Source organism: Dendrobates tinctorius, unplaced genomic scaffold (assembly GCF_039654945.1).
Source record: "Dendrobates tinctorius isolate UK_male_01 unplaced genomic scaffold, ASM3965494v1 ptg000293l, whole genome shotgun sequence".
In the NCBI taxonomy this organism is placed as follows: domain Eukaryota; kingdom Metazoa; phylum Chordata; class Amphibia; order Anura; family Dendrobatidae; genus Dendrobates; species Dendrobates tinctorius.
Window position 1 is genome coordinate 11,537,426 of NW_027361960.1, and position 20,916 is coordinate 11,558,341.

The following is a 20,916-nucleotide window of genomic DNA, read 5'->3' on the forward strand; positions in this document are numbered from 1 at the left end:
CTTGAACAGCAGTTCTTAAGTAGATCTTCCTAGACATAATAACTGCCAACCCCAAACATGAGTCTTTCCTTTTCTACTTTCTTGGAATCAACCCCCTGGTTAGGGAGAGATACTTGCACCCCAACCCAGATACATTTAGTTCAAAGATTCATAGAAGCTCCCAGAGACCCTGTCTCCAGCCAAAGGATTGAAGGGTCAGGCTCCATTTTCATCTCTCCTTTGGCTTAAACTCTGCTTGCTGCACCCACTAATAGTCATTGTATATCTCCCACATTGTTTCCTAGGAGAATATCTGCAGACAGGCCACTCATCACACCAACCATACATTGCTTGCCCCCAAAGCCAAAGTCCAGCTCTACAGTCGCTTTTGTAATATACCTTCATTTGACTCTAGCTAATTCAATGGTAATTCTAGATTCTTGTATTGTATCTGGCTGAACCACTCTAGGATCAGCTATGGTGAGAAATGCACCCACTCTAGGATCAGCTATGGTGAGAAATGCGCCGGAGTTACAAAAATCAAGAATTCTCCTATCAACAAGCAGTACCTCTGGTAAGTGCTTTCTTTGATGATTGGAGGTACTCGTGGCCGTGTCTCGCACCCCATAAACCCCAAGTGATCGAACATGGGTGCCTGAGTCATTAGGCAAGTCAACTTTTAAGTGGTAACACCTTTCCCTCCGTTGTAGTTAACAGTCGATAATAAGTTGATTTGGTGCAGGATCATTTCTTATTCGTCCAGCAGGGCCGGTGGCTTGCAGATGCCCAGACTGCACACATCGGTAATATCTGTGCTGTGTTGCACTCCCGCTCCCCTGCCCCCCCCCCAATTTTCATTCTGGAGGTGGTAAGGGAACATGGAGGCTGTTACCCAAGTGTAGGTGCAGAAGGTGGTTTTTGGGGTTGAGAACAACTCCTCCACTGGATAGCTGGGCATGTGGCCTGCAGATGCCTAAAACAATAAAGTCTGTTCTGTACTACGTTCCTTCCCAGTTGCATTCTAAAAGACGAGGTAGGAGTAGCTGTAGACACTTTCATACGGGTAGAAATATGAGATGGTGGTCTGGTGATACAGTGAACATTGGAGACTAAAGGACAATGGACTACTGGTGGTGGGGAGCTGGCAGTCCTCTCTCCATCCATCAGCAGATTCTTCCGCTGGGGATTGATAGTAAGAACCCCATCAGCTAAAGCTGCAGCTAGTTCCACTATTGCTGGTGTCCTTTCATGCACCCATTCCCTAATCTTAGTGAGCATTTGGCAAAGAACTCTTTTAGGATAACCTGGAGAATGGTCTCCCGAGTTAAGGCCACCTCTCCCTCCAGCTAATAATGACATGCTGATTTGATCTTATGAGCATACATTTTAAAAGAGCCTTCTCTATTACAGACTAACGATCGGAATTGACTTTTATAAGTGTATGGAGTTACCACATAATGTTCCAGGATGGTTTCCTTAATATCCTCATATTTGCAGTTCCACCGAGGTTCCATAACTTGATATGCTTCTGCAGATCTTTCCCCTAAGGCCATGTACACATTTTGATTATTTGGTCAGTATTTTTCATCAGGATTGGTAAGCCAAAACCTGGAGCAATTAGTGGAAAAATATAATAGAAACACATGCAAACACTTCTGCATTTTTTTACACACTACTTGTTTGACTTACAAATACTGAGGTAAAAAAACTCACCAAATACTCAACGTGTGCATGTGGCCTAAGAGTCCCACCAGATGTCTGATCCGCTCCATTTCTGGAACTTCCATTAACTGACATTGGTGTTCAAAGTTTTGGAAAAATCCTTCAATGTCCCCTGAAGTCTCATTAAATGGATTAATGAGGACATTGCTGAACTTTCTTGGGGATTACCTTATGGTGGGTGTTGTGATTTCTAGTTGCTTCCACAGTGAGCTGCCTTTCACCAGCTCTCTGAATGACCTTCCGTTTATCCTTTATGGTGTCTTTGTCCCCAAGCAATGCCATCTTCTCATACCACACAACCCTCTGACTTTTCCAGGTAATTACCTATAGGTCCCATCTTTCCTGCAATTGCTCTGACAATCCCTCTCCAGTACAATCTTGAAGGCTACTTCCTTCTAAAACCTCAATTAGTTGATCTTTGGACAGTCCTTTGCAACTAATCCCTATTTCACGGGCCTTTGTAGGTTCACCGCAGTCCAACTCCTGTATCCTGAGGTTCTGATTCCATTTGTTGCTGTTCTCCATTCTCTCTGCTCTTTTCTCACTTCTGTCAACCAGTTTGTGACAGGGTGTGTTATGGAGCAGGCAGGGACTGGACACCAGTGAACAATTGAAAAGACCGTTATTGACAGTGAGAGAATATTCCATCGAACATCGATATAATTCCTTAGAGTCTGCAATGTGGCTGCTACAAAACGAGCAAATCCGTGGACGCCACCTGGTAATCAGACACCAAGGAAAATGTAACCCTGGTATTTGGAATGGCTCTTCTAATCGAGCTTAGCAGATGATCTCCAGTCTGAGAGTCCCAGTAGTGGCACCTGGATCTGTCCCCAGCAGCAGGTCCTAGCCCTTCCAAGACATAACAACTGCCAGCCTCAAACATGAGTTTTTCTTTTTCTACTTTCTTCTTGGGATTAGTCCCCTAGCTGGGTAGAGAATATCACACCCCCGTTAACCATTAGGTACATTTAATTGAACCCCTTTCCGACATCGGGAGTATATTTTCGCCGATGTCTGACTCCCTCCCTTTGGATGTGGGCTCCGGCGGTGAACCCACATCTTTCCTGGGACATGTCAGCTGTTTTGAACACCTGCCATTTGCCCGCAATAGCCAGGGGTGGAATCGCAATCTACCAGCGGCTGTTAACTAGTTAAATGCCGTTATCAAATGCTGACAGTGGAATTTAAATGTCGCTTTCAGCAGTCGCGCTGGAAATACGCACACCGGTGACCCACGTCACGTGATCGCGGGTCGCAGGTGTGTTGGCATGACAACCTGAGGTCTCCTGGAAACCTCTATGGTTGTCAATGCCAGATTGCTGTGAGCGTCACCCAGTGGTCGGCGCTCATAGCAAGTCAGCAATTCTACTACATAGAAGCAATCTGACCATCGCCTCTATGTAGCAGAGCCAATTGGGTTGTACCAGCTTCTAGTCTCCTATGGAAGCTATTGAAGCATGGCAAAAGTATAAAAAAATGTGTTTAAAAACATTCAAAAATATAAAAGTTCAAATCACCCCCCTTTCGCCCCATTCAAAGTAAAACAATAAAAATCAAATCAAACATACACATATTTGGTATTGCTGCGTTCAGAATCGCCCGATCTATCAATAAAAAGAAAAAAAAAAAAAAAAGATTAACCTGATCGCTAAACGGCATGACGAGAAAAAAAGTCAAAATGCCAGAATTACGTTTTTGGTCACCCCGACAATGCATTAAAATGCAATAACGGGCGATCAAAGGATTGTATCTGCGCCAAAATGGTATCATTAAAAACGTCAGCTCAGCATGCAAAAAATAAGCGCTCACCTAACCCGAGATCACGAAAAATGGAGACTCTATGGGTCTCAGACATTTTTTTTTTTTTTTTTAAGCAAAGTTTGGAATTTTTTTTCACCACTTGGATGAAAGAGAACCTAGATGTGATTGGTGTCTATGAACTCATAATGACCTGAAGAATCATAATGGCAGGTCACTTTTAGCATTTAGTGAACCTAGCAAAAAAAGCCAAGCAAAAAAACCATTGTGGGATTGCACTTCTTTTTTTTGCAATTTCACGACACTTGGAATTTTTTTTCCCTTTTTCTGGTAAAACCAATGGTATTGCTAAAAAGTATAACTTGTCCCCCAAAAAACAAGCCCTCACATGGCCATATTGACGAAAAAATGAAAAAATTATGGCTCTGGAAAGAAGGGGAGCGAAAAACCGAAAAAGCTCCGGGGGTTAATTGGTTAAAGAGTCAGGGAAAGTCACAGAAGCCCTGTCTCTGGCTAGTCTGAAAAGTTGTGGAACAACAAAGCCCTCTCAGTGAAAGATACACAGGCTCCCACCAAATGTAGGCAAGGATTGCTAATGGAGGTCGCCTTGGGATGACAGATTGTTACATAACCCTCCAAAGCTGTTTATATGGGTATTTAGCTCATAGAAAGCTTAAAAAACTGATACCTTGATATCCGCAATCCGATATGTCCAGATAAATCCATGTTTTTCTTATATGTAAATGAGCTGTTAAGATCTATGGGCCGGACACTGACCTGCATGAGAATCTGCCTCCAGAGCGTTTTTTGAATGAAAGGAAGTGTTACCAGTGTGAGACAAGTAACTAACACAAAACACATTTCCTGTAGCTCTCACAGCTCTACTGTATTGCAACACTGTCTGTCTGTGAGAAATCAGAATTTTTTATTAAACAGGTATTCAACTAACAAACAAGATATGAAACCAGAGTACAAAAATATACTGCAAAATTAAATCACTGTTAAGAATAAATGCAAAAGCAAAATTTGTGAATTGCTCAATAATTAATCCAAAAACATTTAAGGCGAGTATGAGTCAATATGGAGAAATTGTGCATAGTCTTCATGGATCATCACAAAATAACTAGAATTGAAATGTAGTAAAAGTTGTATAAATTAGTAGTCCATTGCACAAAATCTCCACCTGGTGGAGTCAAATAGCGGATGGAAAAAGTGGTGACCGCAAACTGTGTGTCCGACAGGACAATATATGGTAAATGCTGGCTAGATGAGATTAGTATAAACCTAAAGGAATTGTTCCATCCCCAGGAATAAATAAATATATATCAGTGTAAAGTGCTAAGTGCTTTAAGTATAACCTGTTAGGAGCAATGCCTTCGAAATAGTCAAAATAAACCAAACATTAGTAATCCTTGTTGTTCCGTTTGACTCCACCAGGTGGAGATTTTGTGCAATGGACTACTAATTTATATCACTTTCACTACATTTTGCTTGTATCTTGTGATGATCCATGAAGACTATGCAATATTTGTCCATACGGACTCATACTCAATGTAAAGCTTTTTGGATTACTTATTGAGAACGTCACAAATATTGCTTCTGCATTTACACTTGCCAGTGATTTAATTTTGCAGTATATCCCCTTTTTGTACTCTGGTTTTATATCTTGTTTGTAATGGGAATACCTGTTTAATAAAAATTTCTGATTTTATTGCTAATGGGAGTACCCTCTTTTTCAGCTTAATGATTCACTTCTACTCCCATGGACTCCTAGGACCTTTTTAGTTTATATGTAACCCTGATAGAGATTTCTAAGATCACAACGATTACAGTCAGAATTTTATGAGATCCTCTCTGCATGTCACCTCTGTCGATTCTAAAATTTTTTACAATCAGCAAGTTTTTTTTTTTTTCAACAACAAAATTTTATTGAATTTTACAGATAAGGTAAATAAAGAAAATCTCGATACAGACATACAGTTACATCTCAAAAATATTGAATATCATCAAAAAGTTAATTTACAGTGCCTTGCGAAAGTATTTGGCCCCCTGGAACTTTTCAACCTTTTCCCACATATCATGCTTCAAAATATGAAGATACCAAATGGAAATTTTTGGTGAAGAATCAACAACAAGTGGGACACAATTGTGAAGTTGAACAAAATTTATTGGTTATTTTAAATTTTTGTGGAATTTCAAAAACTGAAAAGTGGGGCGCGTGCAATATTATTCGGCCCCTTTAACTTAATACTATGTTGCGCCACCTTTTGCTGCGATTACAGCTGCAAGTCGCTTGGGGTATGTCTCCATCTGTTTTGTACATCGAGAGACTGCAATTCTTGCCCATTCTTCCATGGCAAACAGCTTGAGCTCAGTGAGGTTTGATGGAGATCGTTTGTGAACAGCATTTTTCATCTCTTTCCACAGATTCTCGATTGGATTCAGGTCTGGACTTTGACTTGGCCATTCTAACACCTGGACACGTTTATTTGTGAACCATTCCATTGTAGATTTTGCTTTATGTTTGGGATCATTGTCTTGTTGGAAGACAAATCTCCGTCCCAGTCTCAGGTCTTTTGCAGACTCCAACAGGTTTTCTTCAAGAATGGTCCTGTATTTGGCTCCATCCATCTACCCATCAATTTTAACCTTCTTCCCTGTCCCTGCTGAAGAAAAGCAGGCCCAAACCATGATGCTGCCACCACCATGTTTGACAGTGGGGATGGTGTGTTCAGGGTGATGAGCTGTGTTGCCTTTACACCAAACATATCGTTTAGCATTGTTGCCAAAAAGTTCGATTTTGGTTTCATCTGACCAGAGCACCTTCTTTCACATGTTTGGTGTGTCTCCCAGGTGGCTTAACACAATTGCGGCATGCATTATACATGTAAGAGAAAACCATGTAAATCTAAGTAAAGAGAAATCAATTACTACTCACATATATGTGTGTGTGTGTGTGTGTGTGTGTATGTGTGTATATATATATATATATATATATATATATATATAACTAGGACTATGGAGGGCATACTGCAAATAAACATAAAGACAACACAGAAAAACGCAGTCAAGCGTCCCATAAAATATTACCTTTATTATATATCAAATATAAAAGTGAACAACCAGGTACATTGAAAAAGAGGGGGGAAAAAAGGAATGCGTCCACCCATTGTACCTGGTTGTTCACTTTTATATTTGATATATAATAAAGGTAATATTTTATGGGACTCTTTTGACTGCGTTTTTATGTGATGCCTCCCAGGTGGCTTGTTGCAAACTTTAGATGACACTTTTTATGGATATCTTTGAGAAATGACTTTCTTGCCACTCTTAATAATAATAATCTTTATTTTTATATAGCGCTAACATATTCCGCAGCGCTTTACAGTTTGCACACATTATCATTGCTGTCCCCGATAGGGCTCACAATCTAAATTCCCTATCAGTATGTCTTTGGAGTGTGGGAGGAAACCCACGCAAACACGGGGAGAACATACAAACTCCTTGCAGATGTTGTCCTTGGTGGGATTCGTACCCAGGACCCCAAGCGCAGCTTTGCAGTGCTAACCACTGAGCCACCGTGCTGCCCATGCACTCTTCCATAAAGGTCAGATTTGTGCAGTGTACGAATGATTGTTGTGCTATTGACAGACTGTCCCACCTCAGCTGTCGATCTCTGCAGTTCATCAAGAGTGATCATGGGCCTCTTGGCTGCTTCTCTGATCAGTCTTCTCCTTGTTTGAGATGAAAGTGTAGAGCAGGGGTCTCAAACACGCGGCCCCTGAGGCAGGCATCTGCGGCCCGCGGTGCACCACATGTCTCCCTGAGGCAGGGGGAAGACACGCATTCAGGAGTGGCGATGGCATTGGCTGTTGTGTGCACACACTGCACAGGACCTGTGATGAGGTCACACGAGAGGGAGGAGTTTGGTGTCACATGATCAGGGGCTTCAGTGTGTGCAGGACAGACGCTGCTGTCTGTGTGCTGGTTGTCATGGTACTGGATGAAGGTAAGTTTATGCGTGGGGTCAGGAGGGGTTTACAGGGTGGATAGAGCCGAGCCCTGTGTGTTCGAGGTGTATGGAGTGGAGCCCTGTGTGTATGAAGTGTACGGAGCGGAGCCCTGTGTGTACGAGGTGTACGGAGTGGAGCACTGTGTGTACGAGGTGTATGGAGCGGAGCCGTGTGTGTGCGAGGTGTATGGAGCCCTGTGTGTATGAGGTGTACGGAGCGGAGCCCTTTGTGTTCAAGGTGTATGGAGTGGAGCCCTGTGTGTATGAAGTGTACGGAGCAGAGCCCTGTGTGTTCGAGGTGTATGGAGTGGAGCCCTGTGTGTACGAAGTGTATGGAGTGGAGCCCTGTGTGTATGAAGTGTACGGAGCAGAGCCCTGTGTGTTTGAGGTGTATGGAGTGGAGCCCTGTGTGTACGAAGTGTATGGAGTGGAACCCTGTGTGTACGGAGTGGAGCCCTGTGTGTATGAAGTGTAAGGAGCGGAGCCCTCTGTGTACGAGGTGTATGGAGCAGAGCCGTGTGTACGACGTGTACAGAGCCCTGTGTGTATGAGGTGTATGGAGCGGAGCCGTGTGTGTATGAGGTGTACGGATCCCTGTGTGTATGAGGTGTACGGAGCGGAGCCCTGTGTGTACGAGGTGTATGGAGCGGAGCCGTGTGTGTATGAGGTGTACGGATCCCTGTGTGTATGAGGTGTACGGAGCGGAGCCCTGTGTGTTCGAGGTGTATTGAGTGGAGCCTTGTGTGTACGAAGTGTATGGAGTGGAGCCCTGTGTGTACGAAGTGTATGGAGCGGAGCCCTGTGTGTATGAAGTGTAAGGAGCGGAGCCCTCTGTGTACGAGGTGTATGGAGCAGAGCCGTGTGTATGACGTGTACAGAGCTCTGTGTGTATGAGGTGTACGGAGCATAGCCCTGTGTGTACGAGGTGTACGAAGCGGAGCCCTGTGTGTAAGGGGTGTATTAAGTTTAAAAGGAATGCGGCCCCCCAGTTCAAATTTTTTTTTTTCATGTGCGGCCCATTTACTCTGCCGAGTTTGAGACCCCTGGTTTAGAGGGACTCCGGGGTCTTGGTAGATTTGCAGTGGTATGATGCTCCTTCCATTTCAATATGATTGCTTGCACAGTGCTCCTTGGGATGTTTAAAGTTTTGGAAATCATTTTGTATCCAAATCCGGCTTTAAACTTCTCCACAACAGTATCACGGACCTGCCTGTCATGTTCCTTGGTCTTCATGATGCTCTCTGTACATCAAACAGAACCCTGAGACTATCACAGAGCAGGTGCATTTATACGGAGACTTGATTACACACAGGTGGATTATATTTATCATCATTAGTCATTTAGGACAACATTGGATCATTCAGAGATCCACAATGAACTTCTGGAGTGAGTTTGCTGCACTGAAAGTAAAGGGCCGAATAATATTGCACGCCCCACTTTTCAGTTTTTGAATTTCCACAGAAATTTAAAATAACCAATAAATTTCGCTCAGCTTCCCAATTGTGTCCCACTTGTTGTTGATTCTTCACCAAAAATTTACATTTGGTATCTTTATGTTTTGAAGCTTGATATGTGGGAAAAAGTTGAAAAGTTTCAGGGGGCCGAATACTTTCACAAGGCACTGTACTTCAGTTCTTCAATACAAAAAGTGAAACTCATATTATATATAGTCATTACAAACAGAGTGATCCATTTCAAGTGTTTTTCTGTTAATGTTGATGATAATGTTGGCCTTTAATTCCTCTCTTAAGGAATTAAAAAAGCTAGTAAGGTGAGGGATTAGGATAGACGCATATTCCTTACAGTAAAGGGCAGAGAATCCGTCAGGGGCTGGTTTTTTTGTTGGGTTTCAACAGTTGGATTGCTATTTCTATTTCGCTGGGAGTGATAGCTTGATTTGGAAGTTCTATCGTACTAGAATTAAGGACTGGAAGAGGAATAGAGTTTAGGAAAGTTTCCATTTTTTCTATATTTACGGTGGAAGTGTTGCTGTATAGCTGTTCAAGTTTTTGTTGAAACATATGCGTAATCAGTTGCTGATTGGATGTAATGCCGAAGTTGTACGTAAACGTATGGGAGGACGAGGAAACGGTAGACATTTTAGACAACGAGCTAGGTTGGAATTATTTTTATTAGGAGCGTAAAAGCGTTGCTGAGACTAACGGATGGCTCAGTCTTCATTTTCAGAGAGACAGAGGTCGAGTTCTGTGCGAGCATGGGAGAGTTCCTGATATGTTATGGGGGAAGGTGAGCTCTTCATCTGGGATTCGAAGACTGATACTCTCCGTTCCAGATCAGCTACCCTTGCATTTCTGTCTTTTTTTCTTGCGCAAGACCTCTTGAATGCAGTAACCTCTCAGGACTGCTTTATGGGCTTCCCATAGAGAAATAGGTGAAGAGGCAGATTGTTGATTCAACGATAAATAATCGTATAGGTGATTTTTCAGTCTTTGAGCAATATCAGGGTAGGAGAGTAAGGATTCATTCAAAGTCCAGTTGAAAGCGCAGGGTCATGGGTGAAGTATGGAGCAGGTAAATTGAATTGGGGAATGATCAGACCAGGGAGTATACTTGATAGGGATATTTATGACATTTGGTATGAACGCCGGATGTACTAAAATATGGTCTATTCTGGTGTAAACTAGATGGCGTGGGGAGAAATAAGTATAGTCTTTGTCTAAGGGGTGTAAGTCTCTCCATAAGTCCTTCCATTGGTGTTGTGAGAGGAGTTTGTTAAGGGCAGCTGAGTCTGCAGAAGGATGTGATTCCGAAGGGATCGGGGGTTGGGGACCTGTAGATTTATCAAGGCTAGCTTTAAATATACAATTAGAATCACCACATAGCAGTGTAGTGCCTTGGGCATGTTCGGAGACCAGGTCAGATAGTCGTGGGAAAAAAGGCAGCTTGGTGAGTGTTAGAAGCATAGTGGAAAACAATAGTTATTAATTCATCTGAAATAGAGACACAATTAAGTAGGGGCCTTCCTTATCCGCGACCAATGATTTAAAGACGAAAGCGACAGACTTCTTAAAACAAATGGCGATACCTTTGGTTTTATTTGGGGCATTTGCTATATAGAAGAGTGGGTAGGAGGTGGACAAAAACTATGGGTATGAATTTGTTGAGAAGTGTGTCTCTTGAAGACAGACCACGTCTACTTGTTGGGATCTATAATAGTTGAAGGCCTTAGTATGTTTGTGTGGAGAATTAAGGCCCCACACAATGTGGAACATGATTGTTAATGGCATGGTGAAGGAGTAATAGAAATGCATATGATGGCTCCTGAATGTGGTCTACAATTGGAGTTGGGGGTGATATTTTGAAAAGGACCATATTGGTTGAGCTCACTCGGGCGAGTAAAGGGAAAGGGGAAATGAACAAGTAGAGTAAACCATATGGTTAGGAAAGGGTGAAGGAAACCTGTAGGGGAAGGAGTAGTAACCTTAAGGATGGCAAAGCACAAAGTTCTGAGCAGCAGTGTGTAGAGTCTACACTGTACACTGTAGACACACTGTAGGGTCATGTGCTTGAAAAAGACAACGCATCCTAGTATGAAATAACTAAAGTTAGGTAATAATAGCTAGGGTAAGCTGGGTGTGTTAATGGACAAAGGCTATCTATGATAAATTTGCATATACAAACACCAGATTATTATGCAAGTATTGATATATTTTGTATAGGGAGGGTGTGGAGTAGTCTGAAAGGCAAATCAAGCACAAGTTCAGTATTCTGAAAGAAGGGTTAGGCGAGGCAGCTCTAGGAGATGGGAAGTAATGTTAAACATAAATAAAGTGTGTTAACCGTAAACTATAGAAATTATCATAGTATAATAGTGGGTTGATAATAATACGATAGAGTTTTAATCAAGATCTCAGGTATGTAGCCATAAGGGTCCGTGACCGACAGAAGGTTCATTGAGCATAATCACTTATCCATCCTGGAGATGAAGTCGGAAAGCGTCTGTTGGTCCGGAACTTGGGGAAAAACTGGGGCACTTGCATCCTTTTGGAAAAGTAAAAGTTGGAGTTATACACTCTGGAAGTACCTGAAACAATATGCTGGAAAACCATATGTAAAGTATCTGTCAGAGAAGTCTTTCAGTTATGCCTAAAACTCAGGCACATTTTAGCAAAGTTCCAAAACATTGAAAAATGAAAGTCTAAGAAAGTCTAACATTTATAACCGTGGGTAGGGATAAACAACATATACAGTAGCCTGTAAGCTATCATGAATGTAAAGTAGAATCAGAGCTTAAAGCACACAATCAAGGGAGAGTAGTCGGACCTTGCGGCCTGTAACGACGATCCTTGGGTTGAGGAACTGATGACGAAGCTAGAGGGGACAAGGAATGTTCCATGAGCCGTACTTTAGCAAGGCAACAGCTAGCTCCCTTAGGAGAGAGAACTGTATGGACCTCGTTGAGATGGGAGAAAATCAATATAAATGGAAATCCCCAGCGGTACTTGTTCTTGGACTGGAGGACTTCTAGGTATGGCTTCATTGACCGTCTTTTGGCGATAGTAGTGGGGTCCAGGTCAGGGAAAAGTTCGTAGGAATGGCCTTGAAATTTCAAGAGGTGCGGCATTCCTCGCCGATTGTTGAAGTTCTTTTGTCTTATAAAAATGCAATTTAAGCATAACGTCTCACGGTGGACCATGTGGATTAGGTTTGCTTAAAGCTCTGTGAATACGGTCCATTTCTAGGCGTTCGATGGAAATTCCGGGTAGGAGTTCTTGAAACAGAGCTGTCGCTTGAAATGGAGGTCTGTGATTGTTTCGGGCAACCCCCTAATATGGATATTGCATCTGCGGGCGCGGTTTTCAAAATCTTCCAGTTTGTTGTTGAGTGTGTAGATCTGTTCATGGAGTGCCTCTAGTTCCTTTTCATGAGTGATAAGGGTTGCGGAGGTCAAATCCATCTTCTCTTCAAGTTCGGAAGTTCGGGAACCCAGCTCTCTGATCTCTTTACAATGTTCTTTGGTTAACCTGTCTGACATTTTGGATAATTCAGAATGTAGAATAGTCTGGAACTGTGAGAGTAGAGCTGTTTGGTCCAGAGTCAGGGTATTTGGGATCCTAGTTGTAGAGGCAGGGATCATCTCTGAATCAGCTCCATCTGGCATGGAAGACTAGATTGTCATGATCCAGGTTGGGTTTGTTTCTTTTCCGTCCTAGTCAGGTCAGGGTTAATTTATTTCCCTCTCTCTGGTTCTAGGGCGGCTATTTAAACTGGCTGCTGTCAGGTTCCTGTGTCGATACTTCCAGTTTACTCGGCTAGGGTAGCTGACCCAGGTTACTTTAACTATCGTTGTACCTCTGTATGCTTATTCTGATCTGTGTATGACCCGGTTTGTTCCTTGACTTGTATCTGGCTTCTGTTTTGGTACCGATCTGTCCTCTCTGGCTTCCGACTCTGCTTCCCCCTGACTACTCTCCCATCTTGCCCTCTGGATCCCGCGCTACCGTCTGGCTTCTGACCCCCGGCTCGCCTCTGACTACCCTTCTGTTTCATCCTTCGGCTCCCGCACCCCCTTCGGGCTACCTACCCTCTGCATGCTCATGTCTTCGCTCCATTTCCACATCCTCGGCCAGCTCCCGTCCTCACGCGTGTTAGCTAAGTCCGCCCCCTTCGTCTCTCCTGTTATTGCGTGTTTAGTTAGGCTCAGGTCCTGTGTGCCCACCACACCACGGTGTCTTCCCTCCTTGCTGGTCTGCGTTCTCTGTTAGCGCCCCCTAGGCTCTACCTCCAGTGATACACGTTGTGTGTCATCACATAGATGATTCTGTCAGAGAGTAAAGTCCAGAAGATATATTGATATCCAGATCCATTAATGAGGAGGTCCTATTAATAGGATTCGCTGAGGTGGTGGATACGTGATTTAGGCATGGGGACGTCTTTACCTTGTAGGAATTTCCCGTATTTTATGTCCAGCTTAGGGAGAGTGAAATCAAAGAAGGTGCATATTTTGTGTTGTCTCTAACAGGATAATGGGGGTAGAATTAAGTCATCATGAATGTCCCAGGATACAAAATTAAATGAATCCAGATGCTTATTTGAGTTCAGAGCAGAATTGTTATTAGGTCAACCGTGGAAGCTTTAATAGAGATTACGATGGTTAAATTAGATGAGCAGTTACTCTAAACATTCATTCACTAGGTGTCAGCAGAGCACCACCAGAACAGCTATTCTATGTATTGGAGTTCCAGCTACTTATTTCGGATGGCCTGACGCACCTCTACCGCCCCCTCATGGATCTAGCGCGTAATGGCAGCAGCTCCACTTATCTCCTCCAAGATGGTGTTGGAGGAGAAGCCCGGCACGTGGGGCAGCAGAATGGAGTGCCAATACAACAGCCGCCGCCACAGTAGGAAAGAGCGGCCCGAACGGGAGGGACCCCCGCGTCCATCACAGAGGACCCAGGCGGCAATCCCTGCGCGGGTAAGGTGAGTATGGGTGCAGGAGGGCGGGTGGCATGTACAGGGGAGCGCAGCACGGATCCAGAGGCGGTGAGCAGTCCACAGTACAGTCTCTTCAGGAAGGGCAGCAGGGTGAGCGCCCAGCAGGGAGGGGGATGCACAGGGTCCGCGCAAGGCTGCTGCAGCAGCATCCGGCAAACTCACCGTTGACCCGCCGGGGATCCCACCTCACATATGCTGTCGTCCAGAGCCGAGGGGGGAAGATGGCACCCCACGCTAACCTCTTCCTCCGGGACCCATACAATTAGCTCTCCAGGAGATCGCTGGAGCGGCATAATGGATCAAAAGTCCACCTGCAATGTTCCTAGGGGTTTCAGTACGACTTATCGGGGGTTTGAGGCCAGCAAAGTTATGCAGAAGAGTAAAACTTTAAAAGTGATAGGGAACTATGTTAATGAGGCGCAGGGATCTATGGTGCGGCTCCACTCACCAGCCTGCAGTGTCCGGTCCTACTGGGTTTGAAAGCTAATATCTCAGCTGTGCCAGCACATAGAGGGTCACGGGTGGTCTTGGATTGCTCCACAGGCAGTTCTGTATTCACCCAAACAGGGTCCAAATGAGACCAGCTTCTTTTTGTAAATTTTTCACCCAAAATCCAATGTCCTCATATGCCAGATGGACCTCTGTAAATGCGGCAGAAATTATGTTTTAGTGCATTGTGCTGCATATGGACATAGTAAAAAAATGTGAGCCTTGGCAATACTGGAGTACTGATATACTCTACAGCACACCCGTATTCTGTATGGCCATGGCAAGGACACGATTTGAAGCGATCCAAAATTTTTTGCATTTTTACATGATAGTGATAATTGTGACGCTGGTCACTTCTCACAGCCAAGCCGTGAGTCAGAGTGGTCAAGGAATCCAAGGTCAGAAGCCAGGAGGCTACATCATAAACAGAAAGAAGAGACAAAAGCGTAGTCAGATAACGTTCCGAGGAAAGAGGGCTGGGAGGATAATGGATCAGAGCTGAAGCGGTTTAACAGGCGGATAGTCAGAGTGAAGTCCAAGGTCAGGCAACAGATCAAGCATACAGAACTCAAGGCACAGGAAAGCACAGCATAAACCTCACAAGATGAATGTACATCTGGCAGTGTTTGGAAAACACAGCTCAGTTAAGAAGCATGGCCATTAACTGGAATAATGAACACATGAGACAGCCGACGCCTCACAGTCTCAGATTGGAAAGACGAGCTGTCAATCAACACATTGACAGCTCAGCACGCCCCTGTACCAGATTGGATGGCCAAGCTGTCAGTAACTGCATCCCAGACACACTGAGGGGTGGAACCATGACAATAATTATGTTCAGTTTCCTACCTGAGATGATCCTTATGAGGCTTTTTTCCAAAATGGCGCCCTCCACTTGCTGGATGGTGTGTTCATCAATAGCAGAGTGTGTTCGCCCTGGAATTGAAGCTGTTTGCACTGAAGTCAGACCACATTTGAATTGACAATGCCATTTCTTGGCAACATCATATGATAGGGAATCATCTCCATAAACCTCTTTCATCTCATCGAGCGTCTCCTTTGGTGTGTGGCCTTTCAAGTATAAGATCTTGATGATTGCTCTGTATTCCACTGGGTCCATTATCAAACCTCACATCACTTCAGCACCTGTAAAATCAAGACAGTTATCAGTTCTGAGTTGCAAATTGGCACGTAACCTCTAGAGACTTGTATCATTACATGTGCAGTTTCAGCATCCTGTGATAAATAGAAGTGAGTCAGGGGAAATCTTTAGGCTATGTGCACACGTTGAGTATTTGATTGCAGAAGGTTTCTTCATCTCTTGGCAGCAAAAACGCTGCCGAAAATACGCTGCGTTTTGCAAGCGTTTTTTTTCCTGTTCATTCAATGGGTCAAAAATGCCAGCAAAAATGCAAAAAGAATTGACATGCTGCAGAAAAAAAGCACTGCAAATACGCACGGAAATTTACTGATCATGTCCACAACACTTCAGGATTGTCATTGAATAAGCTTGCATAAGTATTCCATTGCGTTTTTAGACCATTTACGCGCAGGAAAACACGCAGTGAAAAAACATCAAATACGCAATATGCGCTCATAGCCTTAGTGAACGCCACTCATACATGGGGTTGCAAATCTCTCAGATTAGGTCCTAAAGCCATACAGTGCCATGAGAAAAAATAAAGTACAGTGGGGAAAAAAAGTATTTAGTCAGTCACCAATTGTGCAAGATATCCCTTTTAAAAAGATGAGAGGCCTGTAATTGACATCATAGGTAGACCACTGTAATTGACATCTTAGGTAGACCGCAACTATGAGAGTCAAAATGAGAAAACAAATCCAGAAAATCACCTTGTCTTGATTTGGCAAGATTTTTTTTTCAAATTATGGTGGAAAATAATTGATTACCTAAAAACATAAAAGATTTCTGGCTCTCACAGACCTGAAACTTCTTCTTTAAAAGGCTCCTCTGTCCTCCACTCATTACTTGTAGTAATGGCATCTGTTTGAACTTATCAGTATAAAAGACACCTGTCCACAACCTCCAACAGTCACACTCCAAACTCCACCATGTTGAAGACCAAAGCACTGTCAAAGGACACCAGAAACAAAGTTGTAGCCCTGCACCAGGCTGGGGAAGACTGAATCAGCAATAGACAAGCAGCTTGATATGATGAAATCTACTGTGGGAGCAATACTAAGAAAATGGAAGATATACGAGACCACTGATAATCTCCCTCGATCCAGGGCTCCACGCAAGATCTCACCTTGTGGGGTCAAAATTATCACAAGAACGGTGAGCAAAAATCCCAGAACCACACGGGGGTGGGGGGGACTTAGTGAATGACCTGCACAGAGCTGGGACCACCGTAACAAAGGCTACCTTCAGTAACACACTGCGCCGCCAGGGACTCAGATCCTGCAGTGCCAGACGTGCCCCCCTGCTTAAGCCAGTACATGTCCAGGCATGTCTGAAGTTTGCTAGAGAGCATTTGGATTATCCAGAAGAGTATTGGGAGAATGTCATATGATCTGATGAAGCCAAAGTAGAACTGTTAGGTAGAAACAAAACTCGTCATGTTTGGAGGAGACAGTAAGCTGAGTTGCATCCAAAGAACACCATACCTACTGTGAAGCATGGGGTGGCAACATCATGCTTTGGGGCTGTTTCTCTGCAAAAGGACCAGGATAACTGATCCGTGTACATGAAAGAATGAATGGGGCCATGTATCGTGAGATTTTGAGTGCAAACCTTCCATCAGCAAGGGCATTGAAGCTGAAACGTGGATGGTGATGATACTGATACATGATAATGATCCCAAGCACACTGCCAGGGCAACGAAGGAGTGGCTTCGTAAGAAGCATATGAAGGCCCTGGAGTGGCCTAGCCAGTCTCCAGATCTCCACCCTATAGAAAACTTTTGGAGGGATTTGAAAGTCTGTGTTGCCCAGCGACAGGCCCAAAACATCACTGCTCTAGAGGAGATAAGCATGGAGGAATGGGCCAACATACCACCAACAGTGTGTGCCAATCTTGTGAAGACTTACAGAAAATGTTTGACCTCTGTCATTGCCAACAAAGGATATATAAATAATATTGAGATGAACTTTTGTTAATGACCAAACACTTATTTTCCACCATAATTTGCAAAATAAATCTTGCTAAATCAGACAAGGTGATTTTCTGGATTTGCTTTCTCATTTTGACTCTCATAGTTGTGGTCTACCTATGATGTCAATTACAGGCCTCTCTCATCTTTTTAAGTGGGAGAATTTGCACAATTGGTGGCTGACTAAATACCGTACTTTTTTCCCCCCACTGTATATTATGATAACGTCCCTGTGGCTGCATGATTTGTGGTTGTTAGAAACTCTGAACATATGTGGGGGTTCCCTAACAAATAGGCAATCCCTGCATGTGTTCGGGCTGTCTAACCAGGATGGAGGACATATAAACCTGATTGTTTCACATTATACCAGTATGGGACACATATATACCTGAATGTGGCTCATTATATCAGGATGGGGTACATATATACCGGAATGGGGCACATATACAGTGGGGCAAAAAAGTATTTAGTCAGTCAGCAATAGTGCAAGTTCCACCACTTAAAAAGATGAGAGGCGTCTGTAATTTACATCATAGGTAGACCTCAACTATGGGAGACAAACTGAGAAAAAAAAATCCAGAAAATCACATTGTCTGATTTTTTTTTCATTTTATTTGCATATTATGGTGGAAAATAAGTATTTGATCAGAAACAAGCAATCAAGATTTCTGGCTCTCACAGACCTGTAACTTCTTCTTTAAGAGTCTCCTCTTTCCTCCACTCATTACCTGTAGTAATGGCACCTGTTTAAACTTGTTATCAGTATAAAAAGACACCTGTGCACACCCTCAAACAGTCTGACTCCAAACTCCACTATGGTGAAGACCAAAGAGCTGTCAAAGGACACCAGAAACAAAATTGTAGCCCTGCACCAGGCTGGGAAGACTGAATCTGCAATAGCCAACCAGCTTGGAGTGAAGAAATCAACTGTGGGAGCAATAATTAGAAAATGGAAGACATACAAGACCACTGATGATCTCCCTCGATCTGGTGCTCCACGCAAAATCCCACCCCGTGGGGTCAGAATGATCACAAGAACGGTGAGCAAAAATCCCAGAACCACGCGGGGGGACCGAGTGAATGAACTGCAGAGAGCTGGGACCAATGTAACAAGGCCTACCATAAGTAACACACTACGCCACCATGGACTCAGATCCTGCAGTGCCAGACGTGTCCCACTGCTTAAGCCTGTACATGTCCGGGCCCGTCTGAAGTTTGCTAGAGAGCATTTGGATGATCTAGAGGAGTTTTGGGAGAATGTCCTATGGTCTGATGAAACCAAACTGGAACTGTTTGGTAGAAACACAACTTGTCGTGTTTGGAGGAAAAAGAATACTGCGTTGCATCCATCAAACACCATACCTACTGTAAAGCATGGTGGTGGAAACATCATGCTTTGGGGCTATTTCTCTGCAAAGGGGCCAGGACGATTGATCCGGGTACATGAAAGAATGAATGGGGCCATGTATCGTGAGATTTTGAGTGCAAACCTCCTTCCATCAGCGAGGGCATTGAAGATGAAACGTGGCTGGGTCTTTCAACATGACAATAATCCAAAGCACACCGCCAGGGCAACGAAGGAGTGGCTTCGTAAGAAGCATTTCAAGGTCCTGGAGTGGCCTAGCCAGTCTCCAGATCTCAACCCTATAGAAAACCTTTGGAGGGAGTTGAAAGTCCGTGTTGCCAAGCGAAAAGCCAAAAACATCACTGCTCTAGAGGAGATCTGCATGGAGGAATGGGCCAACATACCAACAACAGTGTGTGGCAACCTTGTGAAGACTTACAGAAAACGTTTGACCTCTGTCATTGCCAACAAAGGATATATCACAAAGTATTGAGATGAAATTTTGTTTCTGACCAAATACTTATTTTCCACCATAATATGCAAATAAAATGAAAAAAAAAACAGACAATGTGATTTTCTGGATTTTTTTTTCTCAGTTTGTCTCCCATAGTTGAGGTCTACCTATGATGTAAATTACAGACGCCTCTCATCTTTTTAAGTGATGGAACTTGCACTATTGCTGACTGACTAAATACTTTTTTGCCCCACTGTATACTAGAATGGGGCATAAATATATACCAGGATGGCGCACATTATATCAGAATGGAGCACATGCAGTCATGTCCGAAAGTGTTGGCACCATTGAATTTGTTCCAGAAAATGAAGTATTTGTACCAGAAAATTATTGCAATTACATGTTTTGTTATACAGAGAGGAAAAAAAGGCAAATTGGACATCATTTCACACACAACCCCCAAAATGGTCTGGACAAAATTGTTGGAATCTCTCCAAAATTGTCGATAAACAACTTTTGTTTCAAGCATTTGGTGCTTGTTCAAACTCACCTGTGGAAAGTAACAGGTGTGGGAAATATAAACATCACACCTGAAACCAGATAAAAAGGGGAGACCTTAACTCAGTCTTTGCATTTTCTGTCTTTGTTTGGCACACTAAGCATGGAGAACAGAAAGAGAAATGTCTGTGGACTCAAGAACCAAAATTGTTGAAAAATATCAACAATGTCAAGATTACAAGTCTGTCTCCAGAGATCTTAATGTTTCTTTTTTAGCGGTGCGCATCATAATTAAGAAGTTTACAACCCATGGAACTGTAGCTAATCTCCCTGAATGTGGATGGCAGAGAAAAATTGATGAAAGGTTGCAACACGGGATAGTCTAGGTGCTGTATGAGCAGCTCCAATCAATTTCTAAATAAATTCAAGCTGTATTGCAGGCACAGGGTGCATTGGTGTCAGTTTGAACTATCCGTTGACATTTGAATTAAATGAAATGCTATGAGAGGAGACCCAGGTGGACCCCACTACTGACAGAGACATAAAAAAGCTAGACTGCAGTTTGCCAAAATGTTAACGAGTAAGCCAAAATCCTGGGAAAACGTCTTGTGAACAGATGTGACCAAGATAGTTTTTTTGATAAAGCACATCATTCTACTGTTTACCAAAACAGATTGAGGCCTACAAAGAAAAGAATACAGTGCCGATAGTCAAATATGCTGGAGGTTCAAAGAGGTTTTGGGGTTGTTTTGCTACCTTTGGCACTGTGTGCAAGTCATCATGAAATCTGAAGGATTACCAAAGGATTTTGGGTTGCTATACAGCTCTGGCAAAAATTAAGAGACCACCATATCAAAACCCTGTCATGGGCAGCTAATTCTCCAGACCTGAACCACATTGAAACCTCTGGAACGTAATCAAGAGGATGATGTATAGTCACAAGCCATCAAACAAAGAGGAACTGCTTAAGTTTTTGCGCCAGAAGCAGTGTGAAAGTCTGGTGGCAAGCATGCCAAGACTAATGAAAGCTGTTTTTAAAAATCATGGTTATTCCTGATTTCTGAACTCTGCCTGAGTTAAAATATTAG

The 20,916-nt window shown here is 43.3% G+C and overlaps 1 protein-coding gene across 1 annotated transcript in view; it reads left to right on the forward strand.

The window, feature by feature from the left end:
• The window catches only part of MOCS3 (molybdenum cofactor synthesis 3), a 121,074-nt gene that overhangs the window by 60,778 nt on the left and 39,380 nt on the right, over positions 1–20,916 (forward strand). The window lies entirely within an intron of this gene.